At 36.1% G+C, this 16,782-nt stretch overlaps 1 pseudogene; it reads left to right on the top strand.

The window, feature by feature from the left end:
* Positions 1-2,318: 2,318 nt before the first annotated feature.
* Positions 2,319-5,417, top strand: LOC120185097 (annotated as a pseudogene).
* The last annotated feature ends 11,365 nt before the right edge of the window (positions 5,418-16,782 follow it).

Here is a 16,782-nt window from a genome sequence, read left to right as displayed (position 1 = left end):
CAAAGCTATCTTCAAGTCTTCCTTTGTATCAAAACAATCATCTTTCTTGATACGAATAACTTTTGTGTAACAATCAACTGCTTTCTTTACCAACTCTTCTTCCAGTATCTGAAGTAATTCTGGCATATTCCAGTTATACGCCCGTGGCATTTTCTTTTCTTCGGGGACTTTTTCTTCTTCTTTTTCTTCTTCAGGATTATATGAATTACAGAATGGATGTTCAACATGTTCATTCACAGTCGTAACTTCCTCCTCATTATCATCAACAATACATTCTTCGACAACGGCTGTTTCATCATCAAAATTCAGGTATTGACCAATATCAAAATCATTACACGCAGGGTCTGTTTCTTCTTCTGAAACATCATCAAAATCCGTGTATTGACCAATATCAAAGTCCGGATATTGACCAAGACCAAATTTCGAATACTGACTAGTACTCACAATTTTTTCTGTTGGCTCATCATCGTCTAACTGGTCAATACGAAAACCGGAATTTGGTGCTGAAAGTTGATTGGGATTTGGATTAGAGAAAGGTTGTGGGTTTTGAGAAAAACTTAGTTGATTACTACCCGCTACTGACCCAACAATACTACTTCTAGGTTCAACAACATACAATGTAACATCATCTTGTGAAACACTAATGTAAGCAATGAATCGTTCAACATCTTCATTGTCGGTTAACAAATAAACTTTACCATTTCTCTGATAAGATAGCCTAAATCCACTTAGGGGCTCTAAATTCAATTTATTTGAAACACGTAGCATTAGAGTTTCATAAGTTAACTTTTGTAAAGACAATTTTAGTTGAAGATTCATGGGTAAAGGCATATATTGTAAAACACCATGAACATTATCCCATGACCCTCCAAAACACAAATCTATCCAAACATGATCAACATTAGATGATTTCATGGTTGTAAATTAATTTACTAAACAGACGAGCTGCGAAACTAAAACCTGTTGCCGGATTGGGAAGGATGTCGTTGGATATAGGAACGGATGTCGCCGGAGAGAGTGATAGATGGAGATGGAATGAGTTGCGATTTAGGGATTTAGTTTATGATTTGCTGCTGTTGCGTAGTTATATACCCAAAATTTCAGTGTTGTGATTTACAGATTCTCGTTGCGATTTACGGATTATCGTTGCGATTTACAGATTCTCGTTGCGATTTACTGATTATCGTTGCGATTTACGGATACGCGTTGCGATATACGGATACGTATTGCGATTTACGGATACGCGTTGCGATTTACGGATACACGTTGCGATTTACGGATACGCGTTGCGATTTATGTGTTCGCGTTGCGATTTTCATATTCGCGTTGCGATTCTGTAAAATCGCAATGCGAATTTGTACTATCGCATTGCGATTGTCAAGAATCGCGTTGCGATTTTGGAAACTGGTTTGCGATTCTGGGGATCGCGTTGCGATTTTGTTGGTCATTTTGGCAAATCCAAAAAAAGTTGGTTAAAACCGTATATTATAAGGCATTTTTGGTCACTGAGGCGATTTTCTCAAACATAAATTAGGTAATATATAAGTGACCAAATAGGTAGTTTGCCCTAAATAATATTTGAATGACCAAAACATAAATTAGGTAATATATAAGTAACCAAATAGGTAGTTTACCGTAAAAATCCCTAACCGGGTACTCGGGTAACCGGATACCAAGAAAAATTCAATTTTGTGACCCGGGTTCGACTCGGGAAATGCCCGGACGGGTAATTTTTTTAGAAATTATCCTTCTTTTAACATTAATTCTTAAATTATACATCAGTTTTAAATTTAGTTCATAATATTCAATTTAATAATTTTAAATCATATTTGGGTCATATTTTTCTTTTATTATTTGGATCATATTTAAAAACACAAATATTGAAAAATACATGTATTAAAATGACAAAATTAAAGTATAAGAACTAAACATGGAATTTTCCCAAAGTCATAAATAGAAAAAGAGAAGCCCTACTGCTTAAATCGTAACATTCGGCCAGCAATATAAACGGTGGCTTAAAACCCTAAACCCTTCTTCCTCTCTCTCCATTGCGCAGCAGTCCCGAAACAGTTGGGTAAAAGGAATTTAGGGTTTTCTTTAACAAGCTTCCATTCCCTAGCTGTTCATTTGCTTGTTTCTGTGATTTTTCTTTGCTGTTTTGTTACCGTTACTTAAATGGGATACTTTAGAACCGCCTAAATGTTGATTCCTTTGAGCAAATATTGCTTCTTGATCATGTTTGGTGCCTAGTTTAATGGTCTTGAAGTTTGATTAGTTGTTAATTAAGTTTATTGTGATATGTTTTTAGGTCCTTTTTTGGGAAAGATTGAGAAATGCTTGTGTTGTTCGAGTCCCGCGGGCTTTGCCCTTTTCAAAGTATTGGATGAAGGGAAGCTAAGTAAAGTTGAGGTATTTTGATCTCCAAATCGTGTGATCTATAGCTGGAAATTTCTATCTTCCTATATATACACATTAAAAATGTAGTTACTAACTGTGGAAAGTGGCTTGATTGAATGAAATTAATGGATTTATGTTTTAGTTTATGGAACTTTTCAATCTGGAGTTTCAATTGAAGGTTATAGTTGTGTTGTTGTAGGACTTGTCGAAGGAGTTCTTGGCTTCAGATTCGGCGAGAAAGGTGACCAGTTTTATGGTTTTTAGCACATTTTTACTATGGATCTCTTTACCGATGAGCTGAGGATATTTTTATTACATTATTAGGTTGTCTCTTTGCAAGCCTTTTCCAAGTTTGAAAACACAGCAGAAGCTTTGGAAGCGGCAACGAAACTACTTGAAAGCACACCCAGCAAAGGTCTGCGCAAATTCTTGCGCGCCCATTGCGATGGTGAAACATTAGGAGTGGCTGATTCAAAGCTTGGAAATGCAATTAAAGAAAAACTGGTCAGTTATTTCTCCTCATATTCAGATTCTATGGTGATGTTCTGCATTTCCATTCAGTTGAAACCTTATTTAGTTGAACTATTTGTCTGCAGAAAATTGATTGTGTTCACAATAATGCTGTTATGGAGTTGCTTAGAGGTGTGAGAACGCAGTTGACAGAACTCATAACCGGTCTAGGTGCACAAGACTTTGCTCCGATGAGTCTTGGTTTGTCTCATAGCCTCTCTAGATACAAGCTGAAGTTCAGCGCTGATAAGGTACTTTTGCATTATGATAATTTCTTTTGAACTTGATTGAGCATTATCTATTACCTTTTGAATGGAAATGCTTATTTGAACAATTCCATTGGTAGAAATATATAAATAAGTTGGTTCAAGATTCAATGTTTGAGAGAAGGGATAACTTCAACGAGGCAGAATTTCGGTTTACAATGTAGTTGATCGTTGCATTTTTTGGATTTGACATTAATGACCAGCTGATCACTGAGTGAATGCATTAAAAATTGTAAAATGAGTTAACCATTTTTGTAGAGCTAATCCTTTGATGCTAAAATAGAATTTCCTGTTCACATTTCTTGAAAAAGCTAATCCCTGCTAATCCAATTCCATCTCTCTTATTTGGATTTAAAGTTATTTGGGAGAAGCATTGGTATGGGTAAGAGGTGTGCCAACATAAGGTGGAAGTTGTGAGCTATCTGATATTTGTTCTTTCAAAGAACCTCTATAATTTTAAGAGCTGCTCTTGGGTTTATGATGGTATACTATACTTGTATTGTTTTAGGTTGATACGATGATTGTTCAAGCTATTGGTTTGCTTGATGATCTTGATAAAGAGCTCAATACATATGCAATGAGGGTTCGTGAATGGTATGGTTGGCATTTTCCGGAGCTTACTAAGATTGTACAAGACAATATCCTTTATGCAAAGGCAGTGAAGCTAATGGGTGATCGTGCTAATGCTGCAAAGTTTGACTTCTCAGAGGTAAGACTTTCAATCTGCTAATATCATTATGAAGTTTACCGTGTGCTTGCAAAATATCATACATGAAGATCTTGAAGGGAATTTTTTCTTTATTATTAATGATTTTTATTGGTTGAATTATCATAGATATTACCGGAAGAGGTTGAGACTGAAGTGAAGGAGGTGGCAGTTATATCCATGGGAACTGAGATTAATGACCTTGATCTTATTAATATCAAAGAACTATGTGATCAGGTTCTAAATCTTTCTGAATACAGAGCTCAGCTATACGACTATTTGAAGAGCAGGATGAACACTGTTGCACCAAACTTGACAGCTCTTGTTGGTGAACTTGTTGGTGCTCGCCTCATTGCTCATGGTGGCAGTTTGTTGAATCTTGCAAAGCAGCCCGGAAGTACTGTTCAGATTCTCGGTGCTGAGAAGGCTCTCTTCAGAGCTCTTAAGACGAAACATTCAACTCCAAAATATGGGCTTATCTACCATGCATCCTTGGTTGGTCAGGCAGCACCAAAGCACAAGGGAAAGATTTCCAGGTCACTTGCTGCAAAGGCTGCACTGGCAATTCGATGTGATGCTCTAGGAGATGACCAAGATAACTCTATGGGACTTGAGAACCGAGCCAAGGTAAACCATGAACTTGTTTAGCTTATTTATCTTTCTCCCGTTCGGAAAAATAAATGTAAGGTATTTCTCATACGCTATACTTTGAAGCTTGAAGCAAGATTAAGGGCACTTGAAGGCAAAGAATTGGGACGATCTGCCGGGTCGGCCAAAGGCAAGCCGAAGATAGAAGCCTATGATAAGGACAGAAAGAAGGGAGCTGGATTGATAACTCCTGCTAAGGTCTGTGCATCGTATTTAACCATTGTTACATTTTACCGTTTTTAATCCTTTAACTTGTTAACAGTGATACACCTTTTCCCCTATACAGACCTACAATCCTGCAACAGATTCACTTATTGGGCAACTAACAAACTCCATTGCTCTTGATGAGCAAGACACTGTCCCAAAGAAGAAGAAAAAGGTTGAGGCCGAACCTTCTCCGTCAGAGGAAGTGGTGGAGGTGCCTGCCGGCAAAGAGAAAAAAGAGAAGAAGAAAAAGAAGAAGGCTGATCAGGAGTCAAGCTTACCAACAAATGGAAATAAACCCGAAAGTGAAGAGCCTGCCGCACCTAAGGAAAAGGAAAAGAAGAAAAAAGAAGAAACGTCAAGCTGAGGATGATGATGAGAATGTTGAAGTAAGAGAGAAGAAAAAGAAGAAGAGAAAGCATGCAGAACAAGAAGAAGAACCCGAAGTGCAGGCCAAGAAAGAGAAGAAGAAGAAAAGTGAGGATCGAGAAAAGAAATGAAGAAAGTGTGTGGTGATTGGCTGCTAAACAAGTTTTGGGTAATATAGGCAGTTCTGCTTGTAAAATTGTGATATTTTTTGTTGTTATTTAAATGTTAGTGTTCTTTAAACCTAATTTTGATGGATTTTTCAACTTTCTTATGGATTCGATTGCAAGGAAATATCAGAACTTTTCAGTTCGAGTTCATTTTCCATTGGATGTTCAGCATTGGATCTACTTTGACATACTACTAATCTCCTTTTGTGATAAAGATTAGCATAATTCATCTTGTTCATGCATGTGAAGGCAACAATGATGGCAATGCTTATGACTTTTCTTCTTCCTCTTCTTTTTATTATATTGTTTCTTTTTCTTTTACTTTTCGCCTATTATCATGGGGGTTGAGGTCAACGATCCTGGTCTGATGAAGGGTCACCATGATGCCTGGGATTCCATGTCACCATTGCTGCACTAAAGTTTCTTTGCTTCCTGGCCTGTTGTTGCTGCTGGTTGAATACCGTAAGCCAACTTTCCTGGAAGCAGCATTTAGTTCTTGGAGAGCACAACATGCCCATAGTCTTGTCCAAGGTGCGTCTAATACGGATATATATAATACTTCATCCCATGTTCAAATACATGTTAATACGGACATGTATAATACTTCATCCCATGTTCAAATACATGTTACTTTGAGAAGTATAGTGCCTCTAGAGATAATCTCAAAAACTGCCGGTTCTTTGGAAATCAAGACCTTCAGAAAGACCTAGAGCCTTTCAAAAACCCTCATCTTTTAAGCATAAGTCTCCGAGTCAACTCCAATGCATAAATAAGACTTCTGACAGGTTCATATGACCTACCAGAGCAAATTTCAAGATCTAACTATAATTACCACCGGTTAGGGCAACTATAAATACCCATCGATGGCCAAAACTGATTTAGAGGTCAAACCTTTAACTTTCTACAAACAACTTGCACATTGTCTCTTTTGTGTGGTCAACGTTTTCTTATAAAGAAATATCGGTCGCGATTCTCAACCCAAATTAGAAGGATAAACCCTCAACCATTGAAGTTGATTTGTTTCCATTAACCAGAAACATGGATAAAGAGCCCGGGTTTGAGACAAAGCATGCGGTTCATATTTACATGTGCTTATTAGTTTACCAGGCAAGCATCTATGGTGTCTCAGGCAACATGAAAGCTCAAGGGATAATTAATTCTGTGAGTCATCAAAATAACACCTGGGACAAGCAAAACATGTCTTTCCAACACTTCTCATTCTGTTTTTCTGGTTATTATGCAACCAAAAACATGATACTGTTTAGGGTAAAATTATGTGTTTTTCCCTTAAATTATCAGTTTTGATTCGTTTTAATATCTAAACTTTCAACCTTTTCAAAACCATACTCAAAGTTTAGTTTTTATTTCATTTTAGTACCACTGTTCAAAATTTAACGTTATGTTTTGAAAAAAAATTAATGTTCAGGTACTAAAATGGGCAAAAAACTGATAGTTTATGTACTAAATGCATTAATTTTTTAACGGCGGTGTCTTATTTTTAATAGATTTGGCACTGTCCCGACCATGGATAGATTTATTTGCATTATTTTTCATGTTTCACATAAAATGATATAAATAAAAAATTTCAACTTCTTAATATGTTTAAAAGATAACTATTTTTAATAGATTTGGTGTTGAGCACTCTATTTTATCAGAAAATTCAAACTTTCTTAATATTAGATATTGTATATATATATAAACTTATAAATTCTTATCCGAAAATATTATTATTTTTTTAGAAAAGCAAGAAAATTTAAAAAGATCTATTATAGAAGTATTTCTTTCCATCAATTGAATTTTATTCACAACATCAAAATTTAAATATATGATTTAATTAAAAGATTTAACGTTGTATCCCATTAGACTAATTAATTATCGGTAAAACTGTATTACTACTTTGATTTCAACTTAATCCTTCATTTTTCATAAATGATAATACATTAAAAATATATGAAAAAAATAGTTTTTCAATTTTATAGATGAGATTAAAAATTATCATGCATTCTTAATTGTTGTTTAAAAAAAACTAAACAAATAAGAGGTATGATGCTTCTTAATTTCATCTGTCAACTTAAAAAATTTGAACATTAATATATCAAATAATATTTTATATATAAATTTAATAAATTTTATTTGATTTAATTTATCAGGTTCAAATATTTTAGAATTAAATTCTGAAATGGATAACTCTTTGAAAAATTTCCAAAATCAAATTTAGAAATACATAAAAATATCATTATATTTATATTATTCAAACCTATTTAAAAACTAACTCCCGTCCCTCTCTTTCATTTATGTCTTTGTTATTTTCTCAAAAAAATTTAATGGAAAAAGTGATTTTACAAAATAATAATAATAGTAATAATAATAATAATCTGACATATATGGCATACATAAATAGAACATGAAATTCAACGGTTGAATTATTAAAATCCCCGATAGACAAAACTTACATAAACAAAACTTAAACATATTTTATTTAAACTAAAATATAATATAATATATATATATAATTATATATTAGAGAAAATAACCTCAGTGACAAAAAATGCCTTATAATATACGATTTTAACCAACTTTTTTTGGATTTGCCAAAATGACCAACTAAATCGCAATGCGATCGATAATTCGCAACGCGATCTCCGGTATCGCAAATCAGTTTCTAGATTCGCAACGCGATTCTGACTATCGCATTGCGATTTTGACTATCGCATTGCGATTTTTCAAATTCGCGTTGCGATTTTCCAAATTCGCTTTGCGATTTTCCTAATTCGCAATGCGAATACGTAAATCGCAATGTGAATACGTAAATCGTAACGCGAACCTGACTATCGCAACGAGATTCTGACTATCGCAATACTGAATTTTAAATTCGCAACTCGATTTTTGAATTCGCAACAGGTTTTAGTTTCGCAACACAAATGTTTTGGGTATATAACTACGCAGCAGTAACTCATAACCTAAATTCCTAAATCGCAACTCATTCCATCTCCATCTATCACTCTCTCCGACGACATCCGTTCCTATATCCAACGATATCCTTCCCCATCCGGCAACAGGTTTTAGTTTCGCAGCTCGTTTGTTTAGTAAATTAATTTACAATAATGAAATCATCTAATGTTGATCATGTTTGGATAGATTTGTGTTTTGGAGGGTCATGGGAGAATGTTCATGTTGTTTTACAATATATGCCTTTACCCATGAATCTTCAACTAAAACTGTCATTAAAAAAGTTAACTTATGAAACTCTAATGTTATGTGTTGCAAATAAATTGAATTTAGAGCCCCTAAGTGGATTTAGGCTATCTTATCAGAGAAATGGTAAAGTTTATTTGTTAACCGACAATGAAGATGTTGAATGATTCATTGCTTACATTAGTGTTTCAAGTGATGATGTTACATTGTATGTTGTTGAACCTAGAAGTAGTGAAGTTGGGTCAGTAGCGGGTAGTAATCAACTAAGTTTTTCAACCCCAGTTTATGGTGCTCAAAATTTAATGGTTCCACCACAATTTCATCACCAAGCAAATATTGTTTCACCACATTTCCAATACCAAACACAATCTCAAAACCCACAACCTTTCCCTAATCCAAATCCCAATCAACTTTCAGCACCAAATTCCGGTTTTCGTATTGACCAGTTAGACGATGATGAGCCAACAGAAAAAATTGTGAGTACTAGTCAGTATTCGAAATTTGATCTTGGCCAATACCCGGACTTTGATCTTGGTCAATACTCGGATTTTGATGATTTTTCAGAAGAAGAAACAGACCCTGCGTGTAATGATTTTGATATTGGTCAATACCCGAATTTTGATGATGAAACAGCCGTTGCCGAGGAAGATGTTGTTGATGATAATGAGGAGGAAGTTACGACTGTAAATGAACATGTTGAACATCCATTCTGTAATTCAAATAACCCTGAAGAAAAAAAAGAAGAAGAAGAAATCCCCAAAGAAAAGTCCCCGAAGAAAATGCCACGGGAGTATAACTGGAATATGCCAGAATTACTTCAGATACCGAAAGAAGAGTTGGTAAAGATAGCAGTTGATTGTTACACAAAAATTATTCGTATCAAGAAAGATGATTGTTTTGATACAAATGAAGACTTGAAGATAGCTTTGTATACGAAATGTTTGGAAGATGGCTATCAACTAAAAGTTAACAAATCAAGCAAAGATAGTTTCGAAACAAGGTGTATGATTGACAAAAACTGTACGTGGCGTATGATTGCAAAGAGGATAAAAGATTGCGAAATGTTTCAAGTTAGGACTTTTATTGATAAACATACATGTTCAAGAACCCAAATTTTTCCTCACCATAGACAGGCAAACAAAAAGGTGTTGGGTGGTTTTCTGGCTGAGTTAATGTTTTTGAATGACAGGGTATATCGGGGACATGAAATTATGACTGACATGAATGCTCGGTTCAAGATTAGTATCTCATATTCTCAAGCTTGGAGAGCCAAATGTTATGCCTTGGAATTGTTGAGGGGGTTGCCAGAAGCATCGTTTGCCCAACTGCCGGCTTATTGTCACAATTTAAAGCTGAAAAATCCTGGGTCGGTAACTCATATCAAAACAGATAGAGATGGACGCTTTGAGTTGCTGTTTATCGCCATTAGTGCTGCGGTTAGTAAATCAATATAATTTTATTGACTCATTTTTGTTAGTTACATGCATTTCACATTTAAATGATTATATTTCTTGTGTATATGATTTTGTAGATTCGTTCGTTTATTACTTGCATGCGCCCAGTTATTATAGTTGACGGAGCACATTTAAAAGGTCGATACCTTGGAGTAAACTTATTAGCAGTAGCCATGGATGCTAACAATGGGATACTGCCAATAGCTTACGGGGTTGGCAAATATGAAACCTATGATTCATGGACATGGTTTATGGGGCATCTTAGGGATTGCATAGGTCCTATTAGCAATCTAACAATCATATCCGATAGGGCAAACTCAATTGACAACGCTGTTAGAAGGTGTTTCCCAGATGCTTTTCATGGACTTTGTGGTGTTCATTTGTATAGAAATCTAAAATCAAGGTCTGCTGGTATAAAAAATCACAAATGGACATACTGGAAGGCTGTAAAAGCTTATCGGGAAGTGGATTTTAATAAGCATATAAACTGTTTAAGACGTGTTTTACCTCAGTGTGCTCAAACACTAGAAGATTTCGGGTTTGAAAGATGGTCAAGAGTACATCAACTTGGAGCAAGATATGGTTTCATGACGTCTAATAGTGCAGAATCAATCAACGCTCTAAGTCGTCATTCCCGGAAATTACCCATTACTATGTTAATGGAGTTTTTTCGAGCCTCTATTCAACAGTGGTACTACAAGAAAAGAAACCATGCAGATATTATTTCTTTAAATTCGTAACTTATCATATATTTTACTAAGTATTATTTATTTAAATTTACAGGAACATTGGAACATCGAGTTACACCATGGACTGAAAAAAAGATAACGAAACGTGTTGTGAAGTCAACGTCATGGAGAGTTGAACCATGTTCAAACACTTTGTTTGAAGTACTGGATAATAACTTAAATGGGCTTGTCGATCTAAATGCAAAGACGTGTAGTTGTATGAAATGGTAAACATCTGGTTATCCGTGTGGCCATGTTATAAAAGTTGCTCTTCATCTAAACCAAGATGATTCAAGCGCATACGCTATGGATTGCTACACTACAGAAGTATATCGACAGACTTATTCGAGATTGTCTACCCTATTCCACATCCTTCTGAGTGGGACTTACCATATGACTTACAAATAGTTTTGCCACCAGCCATGGACAGAAGGCTACCTGGCCGACCAAAAAGTTGCGATCGTATACCGTCTAAGGGTGAAGAGAAGAAGAGATCGACATGTAGTCGGTGCAAGGAAAGTGGTCATATAAGGTTGACATGTGGATCACCACTGCCATCACAATCATCTTTTCCTCTACCAAAATATGGATCCTCATCAAAATCCCAATCACAACCGGCTTCACCTTTTGGGACTGTTAACTTAGGTGATTTTTAAAAGCAAACGTTGTATTATGTGTATATTATGTGTGAACTTTTAACATTTTCAGTTAGGCATGTATTAGTAACTTGAGTTTGAACATTGCTATGATATGTTCAGTTGTTATCACTTATTAGACATTCATTTGACTATCGCAACGCGAATATGACTATTGCAACACGAAAATGACTATCGCAATGTGGAATTGACTATCGCAACGCGGAAATGACTATCGCAACGCGGAAATGACTATCGCAACGAGAGAATCGCAATGCGAAAATGAAAATCGCAACGCGAATTTAGTTTCGCGTTGCGATTTTCATTTTCGCATTGCGATTCTCTCGTTGCGATTTTCATTTCGCATTGCGATTCTCTCGTTGCGATAGTCATTTTCGCGTTGCGATAGTCTGTTTTGCATTCAACATAATGCAGATTGAAATCAACAAATCAACTATTACAATTCAATCAATTAAACAAGCACAAATAATAATTATGTATACATCAATTAAACAAATCATCTTTTACAAATCAATTAAACAATCAAAAAATAATAATAAGAATTATTTCCTCATCAATTATTGAATCAACTTTTGCACCCACACATCCATTTCACGCAGCTCACTTCAGGATTAACCTGCAGAAACCAAACATTGAATCAACAACACTTTCTACACATCTAAAACCTACAGACAGCAAATTATTGAATTCTAGCTACTTAACCAAACATTTTCAAACCAAAAAGAGTATATATGTTTAACAACACTTGCATTTGACTTACAAATTATTTATGGACACTTTCATAACGCGGATGTAGGTAGGCAGCGTCTCGCATATATCATTCTAGCCATAAAATGCCGAAACCACAAGCCTACTGCACCTCTATCTCTATCGGTGGGAGGTAGAAACTATGTACTTCCTGTCGTCAAACGCTCCAAGCACATGCATACGAGAGGACCACAATCCCCTCTGGCTTCCTTCGTTTGTTGTGACGCGGTCTCGTCTCTGATAATTGTAACATTGAACTTCTTTGGCTTCTTGTTTCCAGAATTAGTCCAATAATTAATTGCATCCAAGAATTTAGCCAAATGAGAGCTCCATCCCTTAATAATATCTCTCAAATCAGACAATGATATGTAATTTATCATGCTGTCATATACAATTGTCTTTAGGGATGGGAGCTGAAGCTCGACGAGAAGCCAATGAGTACGTTCCAAAACAGGGATAAACACCTACATCGAAATGTAATAATTCAAATTACGCACTTATTTATGAACACCTTTAAAATATTTAAACAAATAAATACTAACCTTATCGACCTCCCACCATGCAGGATAAAGTTTAGCTTGTCCATTAGCCAACACATATGATTCCTGTCGTTGATTCTTCAAGTGAACTACGTGAAAAGACGTTGGCATAATTGTATATCGTATTTTTTTATATTTTTCTTCAATTTCCTTACAATTAGAAGACGTGTCACTCATGCATCAATATGCTGTTTTACAAAAAAAGACATATATTAGTGAATTACATAAATTTTAAAAAAAAATTAATCAAACTGAAATATAAGAAGAAATATAAGACTTACCCCCCATCGAAATAGCCGTTGTCTTCAACCCCTAATAATGCACCCCACCAAGACCGTTCAATCAACAAATGCATATAATCGTTGAGTTTGTATATGTCAGCGTAACACCCTTGGCTCCGCTCATATAGATAAAAATCAACTGCGGTCTTAGCCCAAAGGGTATTATCCAGAATTGTTTCCGGTAGTTGTTTCCTCTCCACTTCATCTGCCGGAATGGTACTGGCCGGTAACTTATACGAAAGCCAATAGTCATCCATCATGTCCGGCACGTGAGGGGGCTTCTCAATAATTCGATATATTACGCCGTGTGAATCGGGCTCTAGAATGTTGGGAGGGACCTCTTCAACGATGACAGTGGCCTCTTGAACGGTGTGAGGGGACTCTTGAGGGATGATAGGGGTCTCTTGAACGATAGGGGAGGCCTCTTGAACGATGACAGGTGAGTCGGGCTTTTTCTTACAGATTCTTCGCACTATTGGGGTGAACGGAGACGTAATGGCACATGCATGCCGTCTGATGAATAAACTCCGTCTTGCAAGAAAAACCCGACGTAGAGCATCCACCTTAGCGGGCCGCTAAAAATAAATTAATACATAAATCAGTAAATAAACAGACATGATATTAAACAGTGAAAACAAAGACAAATATATTTCAAACTTGCACGGTATTCACCCAAGTCATTATTATATCATTGTTCACAAAATGCATCAGATAACATTCTAGAAGTAAGCACTTATATAAACATTTAAAAGGACAACATATAGGTTTAGTGCAGGTTCAATGACAACATAAAGAGTAGTAGTTTATTCTTGAAACTTAAATTTTCAACACTGTGAAGTTAGTATTTGTCTTTTGGTTGAAGTAATGCAATTCATACAAGTTTCAATTTGCAGAAGAAGAATAGAATCTGAAACTTAAAATCGCAATGCGAAAATGACTATCGCAACGCGAAAATGACTATCGCAATGCGAATTTTATTATCGCAATACGAATTTGACTATCGCAACGAGAGAATCGCAATGCGATTTTCATTTCGTATTGTGATTATTTCGTTGCGATAGTCAAATTCGCATTGCGATAGTCATTTTCGCGTTGCGATTTTGTTGTTGCGATTTTCATTTCGCATTGCGATTCTCTCGTTACGATAGTCATTTTCGCGTTGCGATAGTCGTTTTCGCATTGCGATAGTAAACTATTCTTCTTATGCAAATTGAAACTTGAATGGATTGCATTACTTCAACCAAAAGACAACCAAAAACAAATACTAACTTCACAGGGTTAAAGAATAAACAGTTAAACAGTATTGGCAGCAACAGAATGAATTTACTAAGCAATCTAAGTGAAATTACGAGTAAATTTATCATCAAGTTAAATATGAAAAATATTAAACTTACCTCGTTGCGTAGAGTATGAACCTCATTCTGCAACGATGCTACAATCTCACGTAGAGCTGCTATCTCACCACGTAAAGTAGACACCTCAATACGCCATGCACCATTGTCATCACGTAAAGTACCGACCTCCTCACGCAAGGCATTGACCTCATTACGTAACTCCCCTAACTCATCCTGTGGAGGTGGAGAACAGGGAGATAAACGTCGTGGCATCTTTGCCGGTCGCCTATCATGAGGTGATGGTGGAGAAGAGGCTCGATGATGTGAAAGAATAGGTGATGACTCTCGTTGTGGAGGTGTATATTCGGGTCGATCAGGTGATGGCTCAGGTGAGGTGATGGCTCTCGAAGTGGTGGCTGCTCATCATCCGTGCCATCAAAAAAACGCTTACTAGCTTGCCACCAATCACTGGCAAGCTCAGCTTTCGTGGGTGTCAGCCTCTGTAATGGAGTGTTGGCCTCCTAACAATATAAAAGCTCAAACAAAGTTAAACGTGTACTAGTAATAACTTGTTTATAAACATATGGTAGTATTTGTGTTAACTTACATTATTTATTGTAGTATACGGTAGTAAATCTTCCCATTGCTGCAAGGACCGTTTCCTCTTTCAGGAAATAGCCCTAGGAATATCATTAGAAGTTTTTAATGAATATGTCTGTATGGCGGGAAAGGCCTCAAATATCCAAATCTACAAACAATATAATAACAAACAATAGTAATTGTTAAAGGCCCAAATAAAGCTTGACAAAGTGTATTTGGAACCATCGCCACGCAAACTTTTCCAATCATCAAAGGCAGACGACAACTTATTCCATGTAGCTCTCCATATATACGAACCCCACGGAAACAGGTTCCATGCATTTATGTCATCTACCAATTTAATTAGATCATTAGGAATAGGTTGTCGGGCCTCTCTGCCTAAAAAGCCGGCTTGCAAAAGTATTAGAAGGCATACTCGGACAACATCGACGTCATCCATCCGAGTAAAACCATCTTTCTTATTCAATAATCTCGTCAAGTCTTCCACATGTAAATTCGACTTCTCCGTTGACAGCTCAGGAAAAAACCGGGAAAACCATGATAGGCGGGTAATATGTCTAGTGTACCGATCTACATCATCGTGTCCGAAGCGTAGACCGGTGATTAAGCAAAACTCCTCCCGCCCAAAACACGTATACGCCGGTGGAAAATCAAACCATATCTCTTCATCACGACGTTGTATAGTCTCTGGTAGATCGCTAGTCATGGTTTGAAGAAACAGATGGGTCAACATAGCATCTCCACCCGGATGTTGTACTTTCAGCCATGGCCCGAAGTAAGTATCCTCAAATATTTTTCTTTGTGCAGGTGAAAGCTTCGACGCAATTGTTTTGGCCATCTTAAGATCAATTGAGCCGAATAAAAGTTCTGCAAAAACAATAAACATACCAATTTAGATATACCAAAAACTACACTGTGAAGATATAATAAGAACAATAAACATAAAGAGTAGTAGTTTATTCTTCAAACTTAAATTTGCAACACTGTGAATTTAGTATTTGTTTTTGCTTTTTGGTTGAAGTAATGCAATTCATTCAAGTTTCAATTTGCAGAAGAATAATAGTTTCTGAAACTTTAAATCGCAACACGAAAATAAAAATTGCAACACAAAAATTGCAACACAAAAATGACTATCGCAACGCAAATTTGACTATCGCAACGCAAGAATCGCAACGCGTAATGAAAATCGCAACGACAGAATCGCATTGCGATAGTCATTCTCGGTTTCAAATACTAAAATTGAAAGAAACTTGAATGGATTGCATTACTTCAACCAAAAGACAAAACAAAGACAAATACTAACTTCACAGGGTTAAAGACTAAACAGTTTAGTAGTATTGCAGCAATCAAATGAATATAATAAGCAATCTAAGTGAAATGGTTAATCTATTATTGAAAACACCAGTAAACTTATCATCAATTTCAATATGAAAAACCTAATAATAATACAAAAATTTCAAAGTAAAAATAATTAAAAAAACTAACCCTCGGTGGTTGATTTGGTTGATTTTCCATTTCTGACCGTGAATGATTTCGCCGGAGATGGAGACTGATATCGTCAGAGATGGGGACTGATTTCGTCGGAGATGGGGACGGATGTCGCCTTAGAGAGTGAGAGATGGAGATGAGACTGAGTTGTGATTTAGGGTTTTAGGTTATGAGTTGCGATTACGAGATATACTGTGGACGGTTCAGTGTTCCTATATATTAATATATTCGTGTTTGGAATTTGAAAAAAAAAACGCGTTGGATACGAATGGCGCTATGTAAATCGCATTGCGATAGTCAGATTCGCGTTGCGATTTACGTATTCGCATTGCGATTTACGTATTCGCATTGCGAATTAGGAAAATCGCAACGCGAATTTGGAAAATCGCAATGCGATAGTCAGAATCGCGTTGCGAATATGGAAACTGATTTGCGATACCGGAGATTGCGTTGCGAATTATCGATCACATTGCGATTTAGTTGGTCATTTTGG

This window comes from Hibiscus syriacus, unplaced genomic scaffold, assembly GCF_006381635.1.
Source record: "Hibiscus syriacus cultivar Baekdansim isolate YM2019G1 unplaced genomic scaffold, ASM638163v2 tig00003973_pilon, whole genome shotgun sequence".
NCBI lineage: Eukaryota > Viridiplantae > Streptophyta > Magnoliopsida > Malvales > Malvaceae > Hibiscus > Hibiscus syriacus.
The sequence above is the reverse complement of the archived record's forward strand: the minus strand, read 5'-3'. Positions and strand labels throughout refer to the sequence as shown.